The sequence below is a fragment of the Glycine max genome, chromosome 1 (assembly GCF_000004515.6).
Source record: "Glycine max cultivar Williams 82 chromosome 1, Glycine_max_v4.0, whole genome shotgun sequence".
NCBI classification, from domain to species: Eukaryota; Viridiplantae; Streptophyta; class Magnoliopsida; order Fabales; family Fabaceae; genus Glycine; species Glycine max.
The window spans coordinates 8,190,200-8,217,049 of record NC_016088.4 but is presented as its reverse complement, the minus strand read 5'-3'; the positions used below and the strand labels follow the sequence as shown (position 1 = coordinate 8,217,049).

At 36.1% G+C, this 26,850-nt stretch overlaps 1 pseudogene; it reads left to right on the top strand.

Annotated features, from left to right (window-relative positions):
* Positions 1-1,230: 1,230 nt before the first annotated feature.
* On the top strand, positions 1,231-3,812 carry LOC100778235 (pentatricopeptide repeat-containing protein At2g22070-like; annotated as a pseudogene).
* Positions 3,813-26,850: the final 23,038 nt, after the last annotated feature.

Here is a 26,850-nt window from a genome sequence, read left to right as displayed (position 1 = left end):
CAAACCCTTTGTGGTGGAGGCAGATGCCTCAGGTTCAGGAGTTGGGGTTGTGCTAATGCAAGAAAAACACCTTATTGCTTACATCAGTAAAGCTTTGGGCCCTAAACAACTGGCCATGTCTATCTATGAGAGGGAATTCCTTGCTATTGTCTATGCAATTCAAAAGTAGGGTGCCTACCTCTCCCATGGTCACTTTATCATCAAGACAGATCAAGAGAGCATTAAATTTATGTTGGAGCAACGCTTGAATACTCTTTTTCAATAGGTCCGGATGACAAAGCTTATAGGGTTTGATTTTGAAATTCACTATAAGGAGGGAGCTAAAAATGTTGCAGCAGATGCTTTATCCAAAAAATCAAGTGTTGAATTACTTCCCCTTATGCTCAGTAATGAGAAGGAATATCTATTAGATCAAATCAAAGGCTGATGGTCCTCAGATTTTGTCTTATAGCAACTGATAAATGAGATTAGTGTTGATCCTCTTAAACGTCCAAAGTACTCTTGACATAGAGGTGAGTTGAAAAGGAAGGGCAAGCTAGTTACTGGAGAAAGCCCAGAGCTCAAGCTAGTTATCTTATAATGGTTACATTACTCCCCTTTGGGTGGACACTATAGCCGAGATGTTACAGCTGCAAGGGTCAAATCCATATTTTATTGGAAGGGCATGAATAAAGAGATCCAATAATATATTAGGGGTTGTGATACTTGCCAAAGGTACAAACCTGATCTTGCAGCCTCTCCGAACCTTTTACAACCTCTACCTATTCCTCATTGGGTATGGAATGTTATTAGTATGGACGTTATAGAAGGCTTACCACATTCTCATAGTAAGCAAGCTATATTTGTGGTGGTTGATAGACTGAGTAAGTATGCATGTTTCCTTGCATTAGCATATCCTTACACGGATCTAGATATAGCTCAATTATTTTTAGATCACATTGTCAAGTTACATGGCTGGCCAACCACCATTACTTGTGACAGAGACCCCATTTTCGTTAGCGGGACTTGGAGTGAATTAGTTCAGCTACATGGTACTTCAGTTAACAAATCCATGACTTACCATCCACAAACTGATAGTCAAACTGAGGTGGTGAACAAGTGTTTGGAAACTTAACTTTGATGCATGTGTTCTGGAAAGCCCTATGGATGGCCTAAATGGTTATCCTTGACTGAATGGTGGTACAACACCAACTTCCATTCAGACCACAACCTCTTCCTACTAATTCCACTATGTCATTCAAGAAAGCAGAGCCTGAAGCTATTTTGGATAGAAAAATGGTGAAGAGGGGTCGTGTGGCTACCACCAAAGTACTCATCAAATGGAAAGGTCTTCCTGTAGAGCATGCCACTTGGGAGTTCTACTATGATTTGCTCAAGAAATTTCTCTCTTTCCATCTTTTTTTAGGACAAGGATGTACTTGGGGGGGGGGGTATTGTTACATCATTTAGGAAGCTTAACTTGTGCAAAGGAATGAATAACATAAATATTCCATCAATCTTCTTCCCTAGAATTTCTCTCTCTACATTTCCTTTTGTTATCCCTTACTCATCAGGAATTATTCATACATTGAATCCCCTGTTCTTGGGTCGACGAATTCTTGGAGAACCTATCTTCCTGAAATGCCCCTTAAGACTACCTTCTTGTGGAACACCATTCTCTCCACTACGCCAAGGCTCGCAACTTGGACTCTGCGCGCTGAGTGTTTGATGAAATCCCCCAACCAAATTTTGTGTCCTGGACCACCATGATAGTAGGCTATAACCACTTGGGTCTTTTCAACAGTGCTATTCACATGTTTCTCCAAATGGTTCCCCCTGGAATTTCTGACCAAGTTAATGTTTACCTATGTTCTTGCCTCGTGCGCTGTAGCTTAGGCTCTGGATGTTGGAAAAAAGGTTCATTCCTTCATTGTAAAACTAGGGTCTTCTGGGGTTATTCTTATGGCAAACTCATTGCTTAACATGTATGCAAAGTGTGGTGATTCTATTATGGCAAAGGTTGTTTTTTACTGGATGAGGCTAAAGGATACATCAACTTGGAATACTATGATTTATATGCATATGCAGGTTGGTCAATTTGACCTTGCACTAGCACTATTTGATCAAATGACTGACCCAAATATTGTCACTTGGAATTCCATCATCTCTGGGTACTGTCGTCAGGGATATGACATCAAAGCCCTCGAAACATTTCCTTTTATGCTTAAGAGTTCGTCTTTGAAGTCGAATAAGTTCACATTGCAAAGTATTCTGTCAGCTTGTGTGAATCCTGAAAGCTTGAAACTTGGGAAACAAATCCATGCACATATTGTAAGAGCTGATGTTGACATCACTAGGGTAGTGGGGAATGCCCTGATATCAGTGTATGCTAAATTGAGTGTTTTTTGTAACAACCCCCCTCATCGATACGATATCACTAACTCTAAAATGTGACATTTCAATTTTAAGTGAAAGCTCCATTAATTTGATTATGAAAATGAGTGTAAATTTTGTGATATACATTCATCAAACAACACACAAACACGTGAATAAATACACACTCACGCGCGTGCACGCACACACACACACACACATATCAAACCACTATACATCATTCATATGTGAGAACATAATTCAGTTTTTACATATATCTAAACCTGAGATTTACATGCCCAATCAAAAAGAGTCAAGGAATCAATTAAGGAAGAGTTGATAACAAAACGCAACTCTCTCCCAAAATAAATTACAACGTTATCACGTCGGCTTGGCGGCTCCAACAAAAGACTTCCCTCCAAGTGACCTATTGTTGCTCATCTGCTCCCATGAATGAAAGTTTGAGATCCTTACAAAAACCAACCAAATGACAATGATTAGCAAGAAAATAATAACAATAACCACAATCATTCTCAATAATCCATCAGTTCAACATACATTTAACAAACTAGTCATCTACTTTTCCATAATTCAAATCAATTATGCTCAAAATGATGCATGCACCTGACTAAACTCTAAAATGCAATGTGATACCATTCATCATGTTACTTATGTTAGTGTGTTGTCTGCTTGCACACATGTGGGATAGGTAGAATAGGGTAAATGTTACTTTAATTTGATGAAAAATGTTCATAACATTGAACCCAACTCTATCCACTATGCATGCATGATTGACCTGCTTGGATGTGCTGGATTACTTGAAGAAGCATATAATTTTATTAGAAATATGCCTATTGAACCAGATGTTGTAGCTTGGGGTTCACTTTTGTCTTCGTGTAGGGTTCATAAAAATGTTGATTTGGCTGAAGTGGCTGCTGAAAAATTGCTTCTTATTGATCCCAATAGCGCTTGCTAATACACTTTCAACTTGTGGTAAATGGGATGTTGCTGCCAAGGTTAGGAAGTCAATGAAGGAGATAGCAGTAAAGAAAGAATAAGGAATCAGTTGGGTTCAAATCAAGAACAAAGTCCATATTTTTGGGGTTGAGGACTCTCTTCACCCACAAAGAGATGCAATCTACCATATGATTTCCAAAATATGGAAGGAGATCAAGAAAATGGGCTTTATTCCTGACACCAATTTTGTATTGCATGACCTAGAGCAAGAAGTGAAAGAACAAATCCTTAGACATCATAGTGAAAAACTCGCCATTGCATTTGCATTAATAAATACTCCAGTGCATACTACACTGAGGATCATAAAGAATCTTAGAGTCAGTAACGACTGTCATTCTGCCATAAAATATATCTCTTTGCTTGTGGAAAGAGAAATTATAGTAAGAGATGCAATGCATTTTCTTCATTTCAAGGATGGTTCTTGCTCTTGTCAGGATTACTGATAGAAGAAATAGTTGAATTTCATGTCTTAAAGGGAATGATTGGAGGAATGATTGAGTCAATCAAGCTTACAGATGAAGTCTCATATTACCAAATTGGACATGTTCAGGAACGTTGGATTTGAATCAATCACTTCAGATAATTCAGTGAACCCTCTTAGGCTAGTATGTGAAGGTTCTAACTTCTAGGTGTTTATATAAGTGATAACCCATTCTTATTGATTGATGATGACTTACTCTGGAAGTAGTAACAGTATTCTACTTTAGTTGAGTAGGCAATTTATTCTTTCTGCTCTGTTGGCCCGCAGGAAATTTGTTCTACAATGAGCATAAAAGCATTTCAAGGAGTATAAAACATATATATACAAGGAAAATAAAAGGACCAGTTGTTGTTGTTATATGCAGATTTTTACAAAATATTACAGTACTTGGAAAAAAGTAGTTATTAAAGGCAATGTTTTAATTTTTAAGTTATAGTTGTGATTGCAGTTTGATTGCTATCTTTTACATTGTGGAAAATTGCAGATTAATATAGTCAATACAACCACATTTGTCATTTTCTGTCACGGTAACTCTAAATTGCAATTCTGGACCGCCGTTTATAAACCTTGATTAGAAAAAACCAATCCACTTAAAAAATTTAGTTTTCTAATGTTGGAGTACAAGTGTAAGGTGAAGTCCCACATCGAGTAGAAGTGAAAAAGTTGAGCACCATATAAGTGAGGAAAAGACCCATAAACTTGAGCCTTAAGGTTTTGGGTTAAAGTATGGTGTCAAGTTCTATTATGTGGTTGCTCATGGCTCATTGATGTAAATCTCCCCGGTGTTTAATCCCCTTGAATTCCCCAACAACTGGTATCAGAGCCGATGGTTCAACTTGGTGACCGGCTCAAACGAGTATGATGGCGGTGATGGATCCTTAGCCTCGAGCATCCCTTGTATCGAAAGTCTTCTTGGCGGTGGATTGTTCGAACCTGGCAAGTGCACCAGATCGCACAAGTAGTATAAAATGGTAAGAACCGAGTATCGAACTCTCGGGGAACTTGTGTTACTTGGTAAAGCTATATTCAGTGAATAGGTGTATTGTATGAAAAGATATGTGTGGACTATGAATAGGTATGTAAACTAACTATTAAAAAGGAAAATCATGTGAGTAATGATGTGTAAAGACAAGTAGACAACGTGTTGGTCTTCCTATTAGGTGCCTGATGTTATAAGGATATAATGTATCCTGTACAATTAATTGGAGTTAGGGATAAGACAGATATCAAGGAAAGTAGCTTAAACCACAGTCTCACGACTACTGTTTCACTCAAGCACAAGTGTTTAAGCTTTTCATCAATAACAACTAGCAAGAGGTCCAGTCTTTACACTTAATCTCATGCCATAAAGTCAAGATTGCATAAATAGAATCAAACGGACTTTCACAAGCTTATAGTGAGGCTTGGCTACAAAAATAATTGGTTTTTCTAGGATTCAAAGGCTTAGATTCTAAGAGAGCATAAATTCTAGACTTATCCAAGTAATCTTTTCAATACAATTAGCTTACTCACTAGCCTTTCACTTTAATTTGCATTTGACCTTATTACAACAACACACACTTTCTTTGATTGGTTTCTTTCTTCTTTTTTTTTTCTTTTTTTTAACACAACTTATTTGTTGTGTGTGCTGATGTGCTTTACCTTTTACTTTACATCCCAGTTAAATCCCCCAAATTTTGGGGTAAATTGCCTTGAACCATATGCTCTCCTAGAATCTAAGCAAGGTATCTGGAGATATTCATTCAAGTTCAGGGTTCAATTTTGAAAGTGTAATTTATCTCACAAAGGGTGCAAAGGATACAATTATAATTCAAGGTAAGCTTTTTGGTCAATTGGCTTGTATATACAATCATGGCCTTCATCATGTCCATATTCATACATTTCATTCTAAAATTCAGAGATTGATGCGAAGACTATTACTCAAAGCTAGTCGTTCACTCACAGTTTAAGATCACACTCTCACCGGTTATGGTTCAAGATTTTCTTTCTCGATCAACCTGTCTACTGACTAACAATTCTAATTGCAAGCTCACATTCTTGTTCTTTCTTTGTCTAACATACACACTAGCTCAAACTTATGAAAAGAAACACAATCTTCATCACAATCATGCATTCAATCCAAAATCAGTTTATAACACCCATTTCACAAAATGATAAAAGTGTTTCACTACATATTCATCAAGATCAAGTTAAACTATTCCGTATGCTTCAAAACATGCATACTAACTTTCCACAAAAAACACAAGTATATATAAACATCAACCAAAATCACTAAAACAATGTACTAAAATATAATAGTTATGATAATTGTCAACATAAACAGAAGGACAGGAATTTAAGAATCCTGTGACTGATCCTGTGTCTCCTCCTCATTCATCAGATGAAAAACAGGGGAATCAGAGAGAGCAACAGCTTCTCCAAATGTTGACTCTGTAGGGTCTTCAGAGATGATAATAATAGGTGAAGATGGGGGAGCTGCTTCAAGTTCGGGAGAAGATGGATCTGCCACTGGAGAATGTGGATCAGCTGGCACTGGTTCAACCTGTGCAGGTGTAGGCTCAAGAGGAGCAACAGCCTCGTCGGATCTCTCCTGTTGAGGTGTCTGAGTTGCAAAGCTTCCACCAGTTCTCACAATCAAGGGTTAAGCTCCAGGCCAGGCCACCTGCTCAAGGAACTGCTCTACTGACAGAATGGACCCTGGAGGAGCTACCATCTGTAGGCTTTGCATAATAATAACCTGTCCCTGGAATAAGCTTTGCAGCATAGTGGTTGTGGTTTGGGAGCTTTGGGCATCTGGTCTTGCTGATGCAGATAGAGGTGCTGGAGTAAATGATGAAGGGATGTCATCTGCTCTAGCCCTAGTTTTCCTTTTTCTCGATGCCATATGTAATGAAAAGAACTCAAAATTTACCTTAGACTACATTTATTCAAGTTGAAAAAAAAAACAGAAATTAAAGGCTGAAATTGACGATGGGCGCTTAGCGGGATACAACTCGCTTAGCACGCCCTAAAAAATATAACACTTCGGCTTAGCGCAACAGGGTGTGCTTTAGCCGAATCAAGGCCACAAAAGATATGTGCTAAGCTCAGCAGGGTTGCGCTTAGCGGCACCATGAATTTCAAAAATTTCACTAAGTATGTGGGCTTAGCGAGCTAGGCCCGCTTAGCGCAATGGCTGCCGCAATGAAATGAGCTTAGCCCAGATAGTCTGGGCTTAGAGTGCAGCTTTCAACAAAAAATTGACTAAGTTACCTGGGCTTAGCGAGTCAGCCCCACTTAGCCACAGGTATCTTATCAGGAAGATGAATGTTCATCCACAAAAGATGAACTCGCTTAGCACAGTAGGCACGTGATGTGTCATCATTTTCTCTTATTTCTTAACTCTTTTTGTCACCATTTTAATTACTAATTAGCCTTAATTGTCAAATTAATTATGCAGTTTTATCATTTGGGCCTATTGGATTAATTTTGTGTTTTTAATTTAATTTTAGCAGAATTATAAGCAATTGGGCTTGAATCCAAAATTGGGCTTGGACTTGAAGATAACAGACTATTTTATTCTACCAAATCTTATCTCATCTAGATATTATTTCATCTAGATTTTATCTTATCATATCTAGATTTTATCTCATCTAGATATTATTTCATCTAGATCTTATCTTATCTTATCTAGATTTTATTTCATCTAGATATTATTTCATCTAGATTTTGTCTTATCTTATCTTATCTAGATTTTATTTTATTTATGGGCTTGGACTTAAAACAGATTTGTAAGCTTTGGGGCTGAGAACCTATATAACAGCACCAAGGTTGTAGTTTGAGCTCACTCTCTTTTTGGTTTTAGTCACTTTTCGTTTTAGGGAGAAAGAATAATTTTAGGTTTTGCAATTCCAATTTTTACTATTCACGTAGCAATAAAATTTCGTTTTCTGCTTCAATCTACAATTTCATTTCTACTGATTAATGGAAGGCTAAGTCTCCAGTGTTGTTTTCTCTTGAGGATCAAGCACAGCTCTCTTTGAGGTTTTGTTATTACTATTCAATTCTGATCAGTTTCTTGTAGAAGCAAGCTTCATGATGATGAATCAAGTTGATTCAAGAAGTTTTGATAATGACAAAAATGATGACAAAAAGCCCAAAGAATGATTTCAAGATTAAGTCAACAAGTTCAAGATCAAGTTCAAGAGAAGTTTGATTTCAAGATTCAAGAAAAGATGAATTCAAGTTTCAAGAGAAGAATTCAAGAAGACTTCACAAAGGGAAGTATTGAAAAGATTTTTCAAAAAACAAACATAGCACAGTTTTGTTTTTCAAAATAGTTTTTACAAAATTTTCTAAGTTACCAGAGTTTTTACTCTCTGGTAATCGATTACCAGTTTCCTGTAATCGATTACCAGTGGCAAAGTTTGATTTCAAAAGCTTTCAACTGAATTTGCAACGTTCCAATTGATTTCAAAATGGTGTAATCGATTACAAGATATTGGTAATCGATTACCAGTGTGTTTAAACGTTGAAATTCAAATTCAATTGTGAAGAGTCACATCCTTTCATAAAAAGCCTTGTGTAATCGATTACAAGGATTTGGTAATCGATTACCAGTGACAAGTTTTGAACAAAAATCAAAAGATGTAACTCTTCCAATGGTTTTCTGTTTTTTTTAAAGGTTATAACTCTTCCAATGGTTTTCTTGACCAGACTTGAAGAGTCTATAAAAGCAAGACCTTAACTTGTATTTCAAAAACTTACAACCTTTACAAACAACTTTTCCATATATTCTTTTACAACCTTTGAATCTCTTTGAACATTTTCTTCAACTTCTTCTTCTTCTTTCTTTGCCAAAAGCTTTCTAAAAGTTTTCTGGGTTTTCAAACCTTGAAAACAAAAGTGTGCTATATCTTTTCTTTCTCTTCTCCCTTTGCCAAAAGGAATTTGCCAAGGACTAACCGCCTGAATTCTTTTTGTGTCTCTCTTCTCCCTTTTCCAAAAGAACAAAGGACTAACCGCCTGAATTCTTTTGTGTCTCCCTTCTCCCTTTTCAAAGAATTCAAAATAACACAGTCTAAGAATTCTTTTAATTCTTCCCTTTCCCTAAAACAAAAGATTTCAAAGGACTAACCGCCTGAGAATTCTTTTGTTTCCCCTTCACAAAGTTTCAAAGGACTAACCTCCTGAGAACTTTGTCCTAACACATTGGAGGGTACATCCTTTGTGGTACAAGTAGAGGGTACATCTACTTGGGTTGTTGTAACTGAGAACAAGAGAGGGTACATCTCTTGTGGATTAGTTCAAGTGGAGGGTACATCCACTTGGTTGTTACAAAGAGAACAAGGGAAGGTACATCCCTTGTGGATCTTTGCTTGTAAAGGATTTTACAAGGTTGAAAAGAAATCTCAAGGACCGCAGGTCGCTTGGGGACTGGATGTAGGCACGGGTTGTTGCCGAACCAGTATAAAACTCTTGTGTTTGTCTTCTTCTTCCCTACACTTTTAATTTTCGTTGTGCACTTTAGTTATCGCTTTTACTTTTGGTTAAGTTTCTTTTCTATTCTTTACTTTCTTAACAACATAGTAAAAGCCTAAGAAGAATTAGATTTTTAATTAGTAAAGGTTCATCAATAATTAATTCAACCCCCCCCTTCTTAATTATTCCGAGGCCACTTGATCCAACATTTCTCCTTTTCACCAATTATTCTGTATTTGTTGCTATTAATCCATGCATGCTTAGTGCTTGATTAATTGTCTCTGCGCTTAATTTACGTTCATGCTTAATGATCAGTTTCGTTCATGATTAATTTGTGTATGTGTTGCATAATCACATAATGACAACCTCATGTTAAATTTCGCTTAGTAATTTAATTTAGGGTTGGATTAAGTGGTTGAACTGATAAAGGATAAATTCTCGTAACCTAGGATAAGAGACTTGCTTGTGAATCAAGGGGAAACAACGTGTTTTAATTCTGATGTTTTCTAATTAAAATTTGCTCGCTGTTTAATTTACAAAAACAAACACCCCCCAATTCGTTATTGTTTTATTACTATCTGTTATGAACGTTTGGTTGACCATTGCTCGTTGGGAGACGACCTAGGATCACTTCCTAGATACTGCATTTTTAATGTTTATTTGATTTGGGTACGACCTCGATCAAATTTGGCGCCGTTGCCGGGGAGCAGTGGGCCAAAGGTTCATAATAGTGTGTAGTTATCTTATTTTGTGTAGCGTTATGTTTTGCATTTCAGTTGCATTCCCTTTTTAGCGAATGTTTTAGCGACGGATTTAACGACTGATTCAGCCTTTTGTTTTGCTGTGAACAGTGCTGAACAGTGATTAGCGACTGGGAATTAGCGACGGATTTTGCAATTTAATTAACGAATTTTGTTTTGATAGTTAGAGTTGTTATTTTTGGCTGAATTTTTGTGTGGTAGCTTCTTTTGATCCATATTTTGTGTGAAAAATACTAGGAGCACTTGGTGTGGCATTATTTGAGAGAGACAAAAAAATTTGAAACTTGTTTTTAGCAAAACATAAAACGGCCATAACTTTTGCTCCGAGTATCAGAATGACTATTATTATATATGCATTTGGGGTAGAAAAAAATCTTCCATATTGTGGCAACCTGACGAAGCCGATTGGGGACTCCCAAACTCCAAAAATCAGTTGTTTACTATGTTTTTTTTTATTTTATTTTTTTAAGTATTATTGTCTTATTTTTCTAAACTTTGCTTAGGTAGTTTTCATAGTTAGACTTTGAATTTTTGTTTGAAATTTTTTGTGCTATCCTTTCATGATTTTAGGCTGTTCCTCACAAAATTTTAGCTCATTTTGATATCGTTTGAATATAGCTGTTGTTTTACCCCCTTGTTAGGTGCTTGTTGAGAAACACATTATTTGCTGCATATAGTGCATGAATAGGGGCAATCCAGGTGATTTACAACCCTTTGATCCTGAAATAGATAGAACCTTTCATAGATTAGTTAGGCATAGTGTGCATCCTGGTCATTATGTGCATTTTGAGCATTTTGAGCATTCTGTTGAGGGTGATTCTGAATATTCGGATTTTGGAGCATTCCACTACTAATTTTTATACTGAGAACATGGCTCAACCTCCACCTCGTGAGAGGACTCTTAGGGAGATGGTTGCACCTGATTTCACTTATGAAAGCTTGTGCATTCAATATCCTGATGAGGGTGTTCCATATGTTCTCAAGACTAGACTAATACATTTGATGCCCAAGTTTCATGGTCTTGCAGGTGAAGATCCTCATAAACATCTTAAGGAGTTCCATATTGTTTGTTTCACCATGAAGCCCCCTGATGTCCAAGAGGATCATATCTTTCTAAAGGCTTTTCCTCATTCTCTGGAGGGAGTGGCAAAAGATTGGCTATACTACCTTGTTCCCAGGTCCATTTTCAGCTGGGATGACCTTAAGAGGGTGTTCTTGGAGAAATTCTTCCCTGCATCTAGGACCACTGCCATCAGAAAAGACATTTCAGGCATCAAGCAACTTAGTGGAGAGAGCTTGTATGAGTACTGGGAAAGCTTCAAGAAATTGTGTGCAAGCTGTCCTCACTACCAGATTTCTAAGCAACTCCTTCTTCAATATTTCTATGAGGGACTTAGCAACATAGAGAGGAGTATGATTGATGTTGCCAGTGGTGGAGCTCTTGGTGATATGACCCCTGCTGAAGCTAGGAATTTGATTGAGAAGATGGCTTCCAACTCCCAACAATTCAGTGCAAGAAATGATGCTATTTTTCTTAGAGGAGTCCATGAGGTGGCCACGAATTCATCTTCATCTACTGAAAATAAAAATCTTGAAGGAAAACTTGATGCCTTGGTCAACCTAGTAACCCAGCTTGCCATGAATCAGAAATCTACACCTGTTGCAAGAGTCTGTGGTCTATGTTCTTCTGTAGATCACCATACAGATCTCTGTCCTTCTTTGTAGCAATCTGGAGTCAATGAGCAATCTGAAGCTTATGTTGCAAACATTTATAATAGACCTCCTCAACAGCAAAATCAACAACAACAGAATAATTATGGCCTTTCAAGCAATAGATACAATCCAGGTTGGAGGAATCATCCAAATCTGAGATGGACAAGTCCTCCACAACAACAACAGCCTGTCCCTCCTTTTTAGAATGCTGCTGGTCCAAGCAAGCCATATGTTCCTCCTCCAATACAACAACAGCAGTCACAACCAAGACAACAAACAACTGAGGCTCCTCCTCAACCATCCTTAGAAGAGCTAGTGAGGCAAATGACCATCCAGAATATGCAATTTCAGCAAGAGACAAGAGCTTCCATTCAAAGTCTAACAAATCAGATGGGGCAGATGGCTACTCAGATGAACCAAGCTCAGTCCCAAAATTCTGACAAATTGCCTTCACAAACTGTGCAGAATCCAAAAAATGTGAGTGCCATCACCTTGAGGTCTGGCAACCAAATTCAAGTGCCTCCACCATTAGCAACACCTGCACCTGAACCTGTCAAGCTTCATTCTACACCTAAAAAAGAGGATGAAATTGTTGCACAAAAGAGAAAGCTTCCTAACAAAAATTTTCATGCAGGTGGACCTTCTTCTAGTAATTCTGACTTACAACAGCCTTCTATCCCTCTTCCATTCCCACCTAGAGCGATTCCAAACAAAAAAATGGAAGAAGTGGAAAAGGAGATCTTGGAGACCTTCAGGAAAGTAGAGGTGAACATACCTCTGCTAGATGCCATCAAGCAGATTCCAAGATATGCCAAGTTTCTAAAGGAGTTGTGCACCCACAAAAGGAAGCTCAAAGGCAATGAAATGATTAGCATGGGCAAAAATGTGTCAGCATTGATAGGTAAATCTGTTCCTCACATTCTTGAGAAATGTAAGGACCCAGGTACTTTATGTATACCTTGCATTATTGGGAACAGTAAATTTGAGAATGCCATGCTAGATCTAGGAGCATCAGCTAGTGTCATGCCTCTGTCCATTTTCAATTCTTTATCTCTTGGACCTTTGCAATCTACAAATGTGGTGATTCATTTGGCAAATAGAAGTGTTGCTTACCCCACAAGTTTCATAGAGGATGTGCTGGTTCGGGTTGGTGAACTTATTTTTCCTGTTGATTGTTATGTTCTTAATATGGAAGAGGGGTTTTCCCATGGTTCAGTTCCAATTATTTTAGGCAGGCCATTTATGAAAATAGCCTGAACCAAGATAGATGTTTATGCTGGCACATTGTCTATGGAATTTGGTGATATTGTTGTTCATTTTAACATTCTTGATGCCATGAAACATCTATTTGAGGATCATTCTGTTTTTCGTACTGAGATAATTGATCAGATTGTTGATGATTATATGTTTGATTTTGATTATGTTCTTTATGGTAGGAAACATCCATTTCTATCTGATCTGCATACTTGTCATTCCTTATGCATTGAATCTGACTCTGAGTTTGAATTTGATCTTGTATCTGATTTTTATGCTGAGAGTGAATTTGAATTTGAGTCTGGTATTGTACCTCTTGATGTTGATTTTTTAGAGTCAGAATGCACTAACCATGTTGCAGGAAGTACATATACTTCTGACTTGCTTTATGAGGTACAGGTTGAGGAACCTTCTTCTTCTTCTCCTACCCTGGTTCCTCCCACTTTTCAGCCACCACCCACACCAGAATTGAAGCCCTTACCAACAACCCTCAAATATGCTTACTTGGAGGACAAGGAAAAATTTCCAGTGATCATCTTTGCCTCCCTTGCTGCTGAGTAAGAGGAGAAGTTGTTACTAGTTCTCAAGAAGCACAAGAAGGCCATTGGATGGACTTTAGCAGACATTCCTGGTATTAGCCCATCTACCTGCATGCATAGGATACTTTTAGAGGATGGAGCTAAGCCAGTGAGGTAGCAACGACTGTTAGACAAGTGGCCTCAGATATCTTAAGAAAGGGGGGTTGAATTAAGATATTACAAACTATTTCCTCGATTAAAATTCTATTTCACTTTCTATTCAAGTTACAAATTGCCTTAATAATGACCTTCTTAAATATTGATTCAAATAGAACAATCTGAATATAAATATAAAACAATAATAAATAAAAGAGTTTAAGGGAAGAGAAAATGCAAACTCAGATTTATACTGGTTCGGCCACACCCTTGTGCCTACGTCCAGTCCCCAAGCAACCCGCTTGAGAGTTCCACTATCTTGTAAAATCCTTTTACAAGTTCTAAACACACAAGGATAATCCTTCCTTTGTGTTTAGAATTCTTTTACAACAAGAGACCCTCGGTCTCTTAATCCCTTAGAGAATTAGAAAGAGAAGAAGAATGAATCTCTCTTGAAAGAGATAGATTTTACAATTTGAGCACTCAAATGATTCCTTAATGAATTGCAATTGAATTGGCCAAGGAATTCTTAAGAGGATAAAATGATTTTGCTCTTTGAGAGAATAAACACTTGTTGTTCTGAAAAACTCTGAGCAAATTTGTGTTCTAAGTCACATATATATAGACCATTGGTGGTCATGTAAAAACCTTTTGAGAAGTTGTGACTCTTAGAAACATTTTTCTGAAAAACTTGTCTGGTAATCGATTACAGGATTTGTGTAATCGATTATAGCTTTTAAAATTTGAATTAAAACGTTTATTAACTGCTGGTAATCGATTACCAATATTGTGTAATCGATTACACAGTCTAAAATTTGAATTCAAATATTTAGTAGCTGTTGTAAAGTATTTTTGGCCACTGGTAATCGATTACATCCTCTGGTAATCGATTACCAGAGAGTAAATCTCTTGAAAAACACTTTTTAACTTAAATTACTTGGCCAAACCTTTTGCTATATCAATTAGGAATTCCCTTCCTAAAATACTAGTGATCATCTTGATGTCCTGGCTTGTATTCTTGAATCATTGTCTTGAATTTAAACTTGAAAAGCCTATTTGCATCATTTGTATCAAATCATCATGATCATTATCAAAACATCAAAGATATTTGCTTCTACAATCTCCCCCTTTTTGATGATGACAATATAAGTCCTGAAATCAAGATTCAAGCAAGCAATGTATATCTATAAAATTTGCGTTCACTCCCCCTATGTTTTGGAATTGATGATCACTTGATTTCTAAGCTTTTTCTAAGCCTTTCTACACCCCATTTTTCTCCCCCTTTGGCAACATCAAAAAGCCAAAGTACTTGGGAATCAAACTAGATATAATAATGAAGTGGAAACAAATCAATATCAAAGTATAAGGCATAACCAACCAAACTCACAAATAAGACATAACCAAACCAGAATTCAAACAGTTCAAAATTCAAAACCACATAGTATCAAAGCATAAAAGTCTGAAATCCAAATACTACAAGATAAATAAAGTACTGAACATAATAATCTAAGTAGCATAGCCAAAATACACGGCTTATAAGAGTCATAGAATTAGAAACTAAATTCTAAGAAGGTGGAGGTGGTGGTGGAAGATCGAAACTCTGACGAATGTAACCCACATCCTCTTCAAGCTGTGTGAGGCGAATATCCATGCCGGCACAATGTGTATCCAATGAGTCAAAATGTTCACCAACATAAGAACGAAGACCCCGTAATTCGAAAAGGACTTCATTCATAAGTGTTGAATCATCTCGCTGGGGAGGAGGTGAAGGAGTATGCTCATCTTGAGGAGGGAGTGCGTCTTTCTTCAGCCATTGACCATTCCGATCCTTACGGTATCCAAAGGAAGTCACTGCACCAACACCAATTGCAAAGGAACGCTTGACTTGAACAAATGGTTCATCCTCAAGCGGAATTTGAAAATGACGCAGAAACAAAGTTATCAATTGTGGGTAAGGGAGAGGTGCATTGGCCCATAATGCCTTAAGCATTCGGTACCGAACCAAGTGGGCCCAGTCGATCTGACGACCGGTAAGGAAAGCCCACATCAGAATCAAATCCTCCTCAGAGGCTTGTGCTAAATTTGAAGACTGGGGAAGCAAAATTCTAACAATTATATAGTGCATGATGCGATTATCAAAAGTTAATGATCCGGCCAGCATTCTACCGATCATTTCAGCCTGGTCATTGCAGACCATACAGTGAGCATCATGACTAGAATAATCAAATTTCCAGTCATCAACAATGGTGCCCTCAAAAGGTGCACCTTGACTGGGTAAATGAGTTAAAGAAAAGAACAATGACTGATCAATGACCATAGGAATACCATGCACCTCAGAGGAAATAATGCCATCCTGAATTTTTAAATTGCAGTAGAAGACCTTTACAAGTTCAGGATAATGTGGCAATTTTAATGACATGAAATCAACCAGGCCAAAATTTTGAAACACTTGATAGCAATCAAACATTTCATCATTAAAGAAATCTACGTCTAGGTACTTAGGGTCTAAGATGATCCTAGAAGAAAATTGAGAAAGGTACCATAGACGCTGATCATCGGATGAAAACAATGTTGATGATCTTGGAGATGACAAGGAGGGATGCATAGGTGTTGTGGGTGCTTCGGATGGTCCGTGGCGGCGATGGGCAGCAGCAGCGGCGGTGGAGGATGATCCCTTTCTCTTCTTCGATGGTTCTGCCATTTGATGAAGTTTTAGTGGATTTTAATCGGTGGAAGTGAAAGAGGAGTGAAAAAAAGGAAGATTGGGCTTTATGGGACGTGATTTGGTGAAGATTTGAGTAAGATACGAAGGTTGGAAGATTTAGGGATGGAGGAGGCGTGAGGGGAGGCCTTGGCTGCGCAGCAACGCTGGTTTCGTGAGTATTTATAGACGAGGACAAGTTGTAATCGATTACAAGGCTTGGTAATCGATTACAGGAGTAATAAGCCTTATGGTAATCGATTACAGGATGTTGTAATCGATTACAGGCTTCCTGTTCTTGTGTAATCGATTACACTAGATGGTAATCGATTACCAGAGCATAAATTAGGCTAGTTTAAAAAAAAATACCTATGTCTATGCTAAATACATCTAATATGATTAATTATCACTACTAATGCACTTAATTCAATCATTCAACTATAAAACACACAGGAATTCATAAATTCTATCATAATAACAAGAATTTAAACAAAATCAATCAAAGTAACATATAAACAATCAATCATAAGAGTAAATTAATCAATCAATCCTTATTTTTCTAAATCACTAACATCTAAGAGGCCTAATTCCCTTCTAATAGAGAAGAATGCTTCTTTGGGGAGAGGTTTTGTGAAAATATCAGCAAGTTGATTCTTAGTATCAACAAACTCTAATACACAATCTCCCTTTAGGACATGATCTCTTAGAAAATGGTGCCTAATTTCTATATGTTTAGTTCTAGAGTGTTGAACTGGATTCTTGGAGAGATTAATTGCACTTGTATTATCACATCTAATAGGTATATGGTCAAGAAGGATTCCATAATCAGAAAGTTGTTGCTTCATCCATAAGATTTGAGCACAACAACTGCCGACAGAAATATATTCTGCTTCTGTAGTGGATAAAGCAACACTATTTTGTTTCTTACTGTGCCAAGAAACTAGAGCAGATCCAATGAATTGACAAGTTCCATTAGTGCTCTTTCTATCTGTTTTAGAACCGGCAAAGTCTGAATCAGAATATCCAATTAAGGTGCATATGGAATTTCTAGGATACCATAAACCTATGTTTGTAGTGCCTACCAAATATCTAATGATTCTTTTACAACACTAAGATGTGATTGTTTAGGATTTGATTGAAATCTAGCACACATACACACACTAAACATTATATCAGGCCTGCTAGCAGATAAATAAAGAAGTGATCCGATCATACCTCGATATTGCTTAACATCTATTGACTGACCGGTTTCATCTTGTTAGACAAGTGGCCTCAGATATCTTAAGAAGGGGGGGTTGAATTAAGATATTACAAACTACTTCCCCAATTAAAATTCTATTTCACTTTCTATTCAAGTTATAAATTCCCTTAATAATGAACTTCTTAAATATTAAAATAGAACAATTTGAATATGAATATAAAACAATAATAAATAAAGAAGTTTAAGGGAAGAGAAAGTGCAAACTCAGATTTATACTGCTTCGGCCACACCCTTGTGCCTACGTCCAGTCCCCAAGCAACCCGCTTGAGAGTTCCACTATCTTGTAAATTCCTTTTACAAGTTCTAAACACACAAGGACAATCCTTCCTTTGTGTTTAGAATTCTTTTACAACAAGAGACCCTCGGTCTCTTAATCCCTTTTCAGAATAAAGAAGAAGAGAAGAAGAAATCTCTCTTGAAAGAGATAGATTAAACAATTTGAGCACTCAAATAATTCCTTATTGAATCACAAGTGTTTTGGCCAAGGAATTTGTAAGAGGGTAAAACGATTTTTCTTTTTTAAGAGGATAAGACCTTTTTGTTCTTAAAAACTCTTAGCAAATTCGTGTCTCAAGTCACATATATATAAGCCTTTGATGGCCATTTAAGAATCAAATAAAAAGATGTGACTGTTGAGAATATTTTCTGAAAATCTCCTCTGGTAATCGATTACAGTATATGTGTAATCGATTACAAGCTTTAAAATTTGAATTAAAACGTTCAGTAACTGCTGGTAATCGATTATCATATATGTGTAATCGATTACACAGTGCAAATTTTGAATTCAAATTTTAATAGCTGTTGTAAATCATTTTTGGCCACTGGTAATCGATTACATTCTCGGGTAATCGATTACCAGAGAGTAAATCTCTTGAAAAAAAACTTTTTTAATTTAAATTTCTTGGCCAAACCTTTTGCTACTTCAATTGGAATTCCCTTCCTATTTAATACACCCTTCCTAAGACTCTAGAGACTGTCTTGATCATCCATCTTGAATATCTTTAATTTCTTTGTCTTGAATAAAGCTTTGAGAAGCATGTGATCCATGTGATCCTTTGGCATCATCAAAACATTCAGCTTGATCCTTTGTCTACAATCTCCCCCTTTTTGATGATGACAATCCCTGAAATCAAGACAAGCTATATACAAGATGATAACACGTTCACACAACCCTTACTCCCCCTATCTTTTGGCATGTATGCCTAACTTTAATGATTTTAATTGATTTCTAACCCAAGTTTGATTTCTAACCCAAGTTCTAAGTTCTCTCCCCCTTTGGCAACATCAAAAAGAACTAAGCAAAAATTATCCAAACAAAGCCAAACATTAAACCAAAATAAGTCGATACATTGTCATAACCAACCAAAGAAAAGTCGAGAAATATAATTTGCAAGATTACGATAACTAGAACAAAAAGCCAAATACACGGCGATAAAACTAAGTACTAATAATATTTAATCATAATAATAACAAATAAGCTAAGAGGATGATGGAGGCGATGGTGGTGGATCAAAGCAAGTACGGATGAAGGAGACATCTTCTTCAACCTTGGTGATTCTTGATTCCATGGCATCGAACCGCATGTCAACTTGCAATTCCATGGCATCAAACTTGTCTCCAACAAAAGTCTGAAGACCATCGAACTTATCCAAAAGCTTTCGAAGAAGAGAGGAATTATCTTCAACTGGTAGGTTGCCTTCATCATCAGCGGGTTGAGCACCTTTTTTGACCCAAGAGCCATCATGCTCTTTGCGGTAACCAAAAGAAGCAATCACAGCAGCACCAATTAAAAAGGATCTCTTGATTGGAACATAAGGTTCAGAATCAAGAGGAATTTGAAAATGGCGAAAAAAGAGAGTGACAAGGTGTGGATATGGCAATGGAGCATTTAATCGCAATGCCTTATGCATGCGATATCTGACTAAGTGTGCCCAGTCAAGTTGACGCCTGGTATGAAAGGCCCACATGATAACAAGATCTTCCTCAGAAACCTGGGCAAGGTTGGAAGATCATGGTCCGGTCATATCCGCATGGTTGGTGCACACCAACTGGCGGGCATCATGTGCAGAGAAATCAAATTTCCAATCGTCATTCAGTGTACCTTCAAATGGGACACCGTCACTGGACAATTGGGTTAAGTCATGGAAAAGGGATTGGTCAATGACCATTTTTATCCCAAAAACCTCAGAAATCAAGGTGCTGTCCTGAATTTCAAGGTTACAATAAAAAGCTTTAACCAATTCAGGATAAATGACATGAAAGGTATGAGACCTAAGTTCTGAAATGCTTGAATGCAATCAAAACTTTCAGCAGAAAAGAATTCCATATCTATGAACTTAGGGTCGATAATGGAACGAGATGAGAAAAGGTTTGAGTACCGTTTCTGCTGTTCTTCAGAAGAAAACATTGTGGAAGAGGATAAGGAGGGTGGAATTGGTGTTGTGGATGCGTTGGTGGCTCCGGAACGATGAGCTCTTGAAGCCGAAGCAGAGGTGGATGAACCCTTACGTTTCTTTGATGATTCTGCCATATGATGGAGTTTTTGCAGATTTTAATCGGTGAAATCAAAAGAAAATTGAAAAAGAAGAAGATTGCAAGTTACGGGAGTCGATTTGATGAAGAAATGAGTAAGATAGGAAGGTTTGAAGGTTTGGGAATGGAGGGACGTCGCAAGGAGGGAGAGGCTGCGCAGGGATTTCTGAAAAACATGATATTTATAGACCAAGACGCATTGTAATCGATTACAAGTAATGGTAATCAATTACAGGTGGAGGCAGCCTACTGGTAATCGATTACATGAATACTGTAATCGATTACAGGCCATCTGTTCTAGTGTAATCGATTACAGTATTCATGTAATCGATTACCAGAACAAAATAATAGCCTTTTCCTAAAAGAAAACTTATTTCTAAGTCTAAAAACTTATACTATCTTAAGAGTTAATTATACTAACAAGAAAAGTAAACTAAATTAAACAGAAACAAGCGTCATACTTAATCAAAACACAATCAATCAATCATAAACTTTACCTATCCAAATCACTAAGGTCTAAAAGTCCTAATTCTCTTCTTATTGAAAAGAATATATCCTTTGGGAGAGGTTTTGTAAAGATATCAGCAAGCTGATTCTTTGTATCAACAAACTCTAGCAAACAATCTCCCTTTAGAACATGGTCTCTTAGAAAATGGTGCCTAATTTCTATATGTTTCGTTCTAGAATGTTGTACAGGGTTTTTGGATAGATTTATGGCACTAGTATTATCACACCTAATAGGTATGCGATCAAGAAGGATACCATAGTCAGATAATTGTTGCTTCATCCATAAAATCTATGCACAACAACTGCCAGCAGAGATATATTCAGCTTCAGCAGTGGATAAAGCAACACTGTTTTGTTTCTTACTATGCCATGAGACAAGAGCAGATCCAATAAATTGACAAGTTCCACTTGTGCTTTTTCTATCAGTTTTAGATCTGGAAAAGTCAGAATCAAAATATCCTATTAAGTTACATGTTGAGTTCTTAGGATACCATAATCCTAAATTGATTGTACCTAATAGATATCTCATGATTCTCTTTACTGCACTCAAATGTGATTGTTTGGGGTTGGATTGAAACCTTGCACACATGTATACACTAAACATAATATCAGGTCTACTAGCAGATAAATAGAGAAGAGATCTGATCATACCTCGATACTGTTTAATGTCTATAAACTGACCAGATTCATCTTTATCTAAGTAACAGCTAGTGCTCATCGGTGTAGCCATGTGTTTTGCACTTTCCATCCCAAATCTTTTGATCAATTCCTTGCAGTACTTGGCTTGGTTGATGAATATACCTCCTTGAGTTTGCTTGATTTGTAATCCCAGGAAGTACTTTAGTTCTCCCATCATTGACATTTCAAATTCACTTTGCATATCAAGGGAAAACTCCTTGCACAATGAATCATTAGTGAATCCAAAAATTATATCATCAACATATATTTGAACCAACAAAATATCATTATGCTTTCTCTTTATGAACAATGTGGTATCCACTTTTCCTCTAGAAAATTCTTTTTCTAGGAGAAAATTGCTTAAACGTTCATACCATGCCCTAGGGGCTTGTTTCAAACCATAAAGAGCCTTTTGCAATTTATAAACATGATTTAGTTTATCCGGGATTTCAAAACCTGGGGGTTGTTCAACATATACTTCTTCTTGAATTAAGCCATTTAGAAAAGCAATTTTAACATCCATTTGATAGAGCTTAAAATCCATTATGGATGCATATGCTAAGAGCATTCTAATGGCTTCTAATCTTGCAACAGGAGCATATGTTTCTTCATAGTCTATTCCCTCTTCTTTATTATACCCTTTTGCTACTAACCTAGCCTTATTTCTAATAATTATGCCATGTTCATCTAATTTATTTCTAAAAACCCATTTTGTTCCTATGACAGGATAATTTTCAGGTTTTTCTACTAGTTTCCACACATTGTTTCTTTCAAATTGATTCAGTTATTCTTGCATGGCAATGATCTAGTTATCATCTACTATGGCTTCTTTTATATTTTTAGGTTCAATCATAGAAACAAAAGTCATATTATTGCATAAATCTTTAAGAGAATATCTAGTTGTTACCCCTTTTGAGATATCACCAATAATGTTGTCAAGGGGATGATCTCTTGAGGCTTTCCATTCTCTTGGAAGTTCATTATTTGCTCTAACTCCATTATCTTGAGAATTCTCATTGCTTCCTTCATCTTTTTCTTTAGATTCATTTCCATGAATATGTGTATCTTCTAAGGAATCTGAAATATCATCTAAAAAATCCTTCCTTGGAAGAATGGCATTAGACTCGTCAAAGGAAACATGTATAGACTCTTCAATTGTCATTGTTCTTTTATTATATATTCTATAAGCTTTACTATGCAGAGAATATCCAAGAAAAATACCTTCATCTGACTTAACATCAAATTTTCCTAAGTTATCTTTTCCATTATTCAATACAAAACATTTACAACCAAAGATATGAAGATGTGAGATGTTCGGTTTTCTGCCATTGAACAATTCATATGGAGTTTTCTTTAAAATGGGTCTTATTAAAACCCTATTTAAAATGTAGCATGCAGTGTTAACGGCTTCAGCCCAAAAGTATTTTGGAAGAGGAGTATCATTTAATAAAGTTCTAGCAATCTCTTCCAAAGATCTATTTTTCCTTTCAACAACACCATTTTGTTGAGGGGTTCTTGGTGCGGAAACGTTATGCTCAATCCCATGCTTATCACAAAATAATTCAAATTCTTTATTTTCAAACTCACCCCCATGATCACTCCTAATAGATATAATCTTGAGACTTTTCTTATTTTGAATGATTTTTGCAAGTTTTCTAAATGCTTGAAATGCATCATTCTTATGAGTGATAAAGAAAGTCCATGTGTATCTAGAATAATCATCAACTATAACAAGAGCATAGTAACTTCCTCCAAAACTCATGATTCTAGAAGGACCAAACAAATCCATATGTAGTAATTGTAAAGGTTGCGTAGATGAAACAATGTTTTTAGATTTGAAAGAAACTCTAGTTTGTTTTCCCTTTTGACATGCATCACATAGTCTATCTTTTTCAAATCTTAGTTTTGGCAAACCAACAACTAAATCTTTTGATATTAATCTATTTAAGTGTTCCATGTTTATATGTGCAATCCGTTTATGCCACAACCATGGATCATCATCTTTACTAAGAAAACATTGATTATTATCTAGTTTTTGACTTAAGTCTATCTATTAAACATTGTTGACTCTAAACCCTATATGCTTTATTTTTGTATCATGTTCATGTTCAATGACACACTTTTGAGAATCAAATGATACCAGATAGGCTTTGTCACATAATTGACTCACACTAAGCAGACTATGTTTAAGACCTTCAACAAGTATAACATTTTCAATGGAGGTTGAAGAATTTGTACCTATTTTTCCAACTCCAAGAATTCTACCTTTATTGTTGTCACCATAAGTTACATGTCCGCTTTTCTTGGGAGAGATATGTGTGAATTTTGATGCGTCTCCCGTCATATGTTTTGAACATCCGCTATCTATGTACCACTTTTTCCTCAAGGGTTCCTACAAAATCAAGGTTGTGACTTAGGTACCCAAACTTTATTGGGTCCTGAAGTGTTAGTATGAATAACGGATCCTTTTGGGACCCAAATCATTTTAATATTGTTACAAATTCCTTCTAAAATAGCATGTAGATGTGCCATGCCCTTTTCTTCCACAATAAAAACAAGTAATGAAAGGGGAATTATATTTTTGTGAAGAAGAAAAGAAATTTTTGTAAAATTTTTGTTGTTTTTCTGGTTTGTATCCAAGTCCTGCTTTATCAAAAATACATCTTTGATTTCCTAATATGACATCCAAGTTATTTTTGCCAATAGAAAATTTAGCAAGTGAATTTTTTAAATCTTTAATTTCTTTTACATACTTGCTACAACGTTTGCATGAATCAGATATAACTTTTTCATCAAGAGTAGTAGAGACAAGAATTTTATTATTTGATTTGGAATTTGAAACTTCAGTTTTAAGATGATCTAATTCTTTATTTAATTTTGAAATTTCATTTTCCAATTTTGAAATTGTTTTCTTAGAGGATGAAACTAACTTTGCAAGTTTAATTGATTCTTTATGCAAATCAGCAAATGCATCTTGTAATTCATCAAAAGAAATGAATAAGTTGTTATTTGAAGATGTTACCTCTTCATCACTTTCATAACTTTTTGCCATTAGACATAGATTTATCTCTTCATTCTCTGAATCCTCAGATGATTCCATATCATTGTCATCCCACGTGATGTAGGCCTTCTTCATCTTCTTTTCACTGAAATTTTTCTTTTCAGATTTCTCCATTCTTTTCTTGAAGATTGGGCAATCAACTCTCAGATGTCCAGGTTGATTACATTCAAAGCATTTTAGAGTAGAGGATGAATCTTCTATCCTTCTTTTAGGTTTAAAATTTGGTTTCTTTTGATTTCCTCTGACTCTCAGGCACTTGTTGAATCTTTTTACAAAAAGACTAATATCTTCATCATTATTCAAGTCAATTGAATCTTCTTTATCATTGTCTTCTTGGATTGCAGATGAGGCTTTAAGAGCGATTCCCTTCTTCTTCTTATCAGTTTCTTCATGTTGATTTAATCTCAATAATTCTATTTCATGCTCCTGCAATTTTCCAAATAACGTAGCAAGAGACATACTAGACAAATCTTGAGATTCTGTGATGGCTGTTACCTTTGGTTGCCATTCTCTATTAAGACATCTTAAAACTTTATTTACTAGATCTTCATTTTGAAAAGTTTTTCCTAGAGATGCAAGATGATTAACTATGTCTGTGAACCTCTTTTGCATGTCTTGTATACTTTCATTTACATTCATCCTAAACAGTTCATATTCACGAGTTAATGTGTTTATCCTAGATCTTTTAACATTTGTTGTGCCTTCATGTGTTACTTGTAGGGTATCCCACATATCCTTAGCACTTTTACAATTTGAAACCCTAAAGTATTCATCTATTCCTAGGGCAGATGTAATAATATTTTTGGCCTTTAAGTTATATTGTACTAATCTTCTTTCTTCCTCAGTCCAATCTGCTCTAGGTTTTTCTATTGTTGCACTTCCGGCCACTATAGAGGGAACATAAGGTCCTTGTTCTATGGCTTCCCAAATATTTAAATCTATTGCCTCTATAAAGATTTGCATGCGGGTTTTCCAATAGTGGTAACCCACTCCATTAAAGATGGGAGGTCTATTTATAGAATTTCCCTCGGGAAACAAGTAGTTTGATGAGGCCATAATTCTTGAAGCTTCTAAACTTTATACAAGAATGAAGCTCTAATACCACTTGTTAGACAAGTGGCCTCAGATATCTTAAGAAGGGGGGGTTGAATTAAGATATTACAAACTACTTCCCCAATTAAAATTCTATTTCACTTTCTATTCAAGTTATAAATTCCCTTAATAATGAACTTCTTAAATATTAAAATAGAACAATTTGAATATGAATATAAAACAATAATAAATAAAGAAGTTTAAGGGAAGAAAAAGTGCAAACTCAGATTTATACTGCTTCGGCCACACCCTTGTGCCTACGTCCAGTCCCCAAGCAACCCGCTTGAGAGTTCCACTATCTTGTAAATTCCTTTTACAAGTTCTAAACACACAAGGACAATCCTTCCTTTGTGTTTAGAATTCTTTTACAACAAGAGACCCTCGGTCTCTTAATCCCTTTTCAGAATAAAGAAGAAGAGAAGAAGAAATCTCTCTTGAAAGAGATAGATTGAACAATTTGAGCACTCAAATAATTCCTTATTGAATCACAAGTGTTTTGGCCAAGGAATTTGTAAGAGGATAAAACGATTTTACTTTTTAAGAGGATAAGACCTTTTTGTTCTTAAAAACTCTTAGCAAATTCGTGTCTCAAGTCACATATATATAAGCCTTTGATGGCCATTTAAGAATGAAATAAAAAGATGTGACTATTGAGAATATTTTCTGAAAATCTCCTTTGGTAATCGATTACAGTATATGTGTAATCGATTACAAGCTTTAAAATTTGAATTAAAATGTTCAGTAACTGCTGGTAATCGATTACCATATATGTGTAATCCATTACACAGTGCAAATTTTGAATTCAAATTTTAATAGCTGTTGTAAATCATTTTTGGCCACTGGTAATCGATTACATTCTCTGGTAATCGATTACCAGAGAGTAAATCTCTTGAAAAAAAACTTTTTTAATTTAAATTTCTTGGCCAAACCTTTTGCTACTTCAATTGGAATTCCCTTCCTATTTAATATACCCTTCCTAAGACTCTAGAGACTGTCTTGATCATCCATCTTGAATATCTTTAATTTCTTTGTCTTGAATAAAGCTTTGAGAAGCATGTGATCCATGTGATCCTTTGGCATCATCAAAACATTCAGCTTGATCCTTTGTCTACACATCTTTATCTAGATAGCAAGCAGTGCTCATTGGTGTAGCCATGTGCTTAGCATTTTCCATGTCGAATTTGTGGATTAACTCTTTGCAATACTTGGATTGATTGACAAAGATACCATCCTTAGTTTGTTTAATTTGTAATCCAAGAAAGAAGTTAAGTTCTCCTATCATTGACATTTCAAACTCACTTTGCAT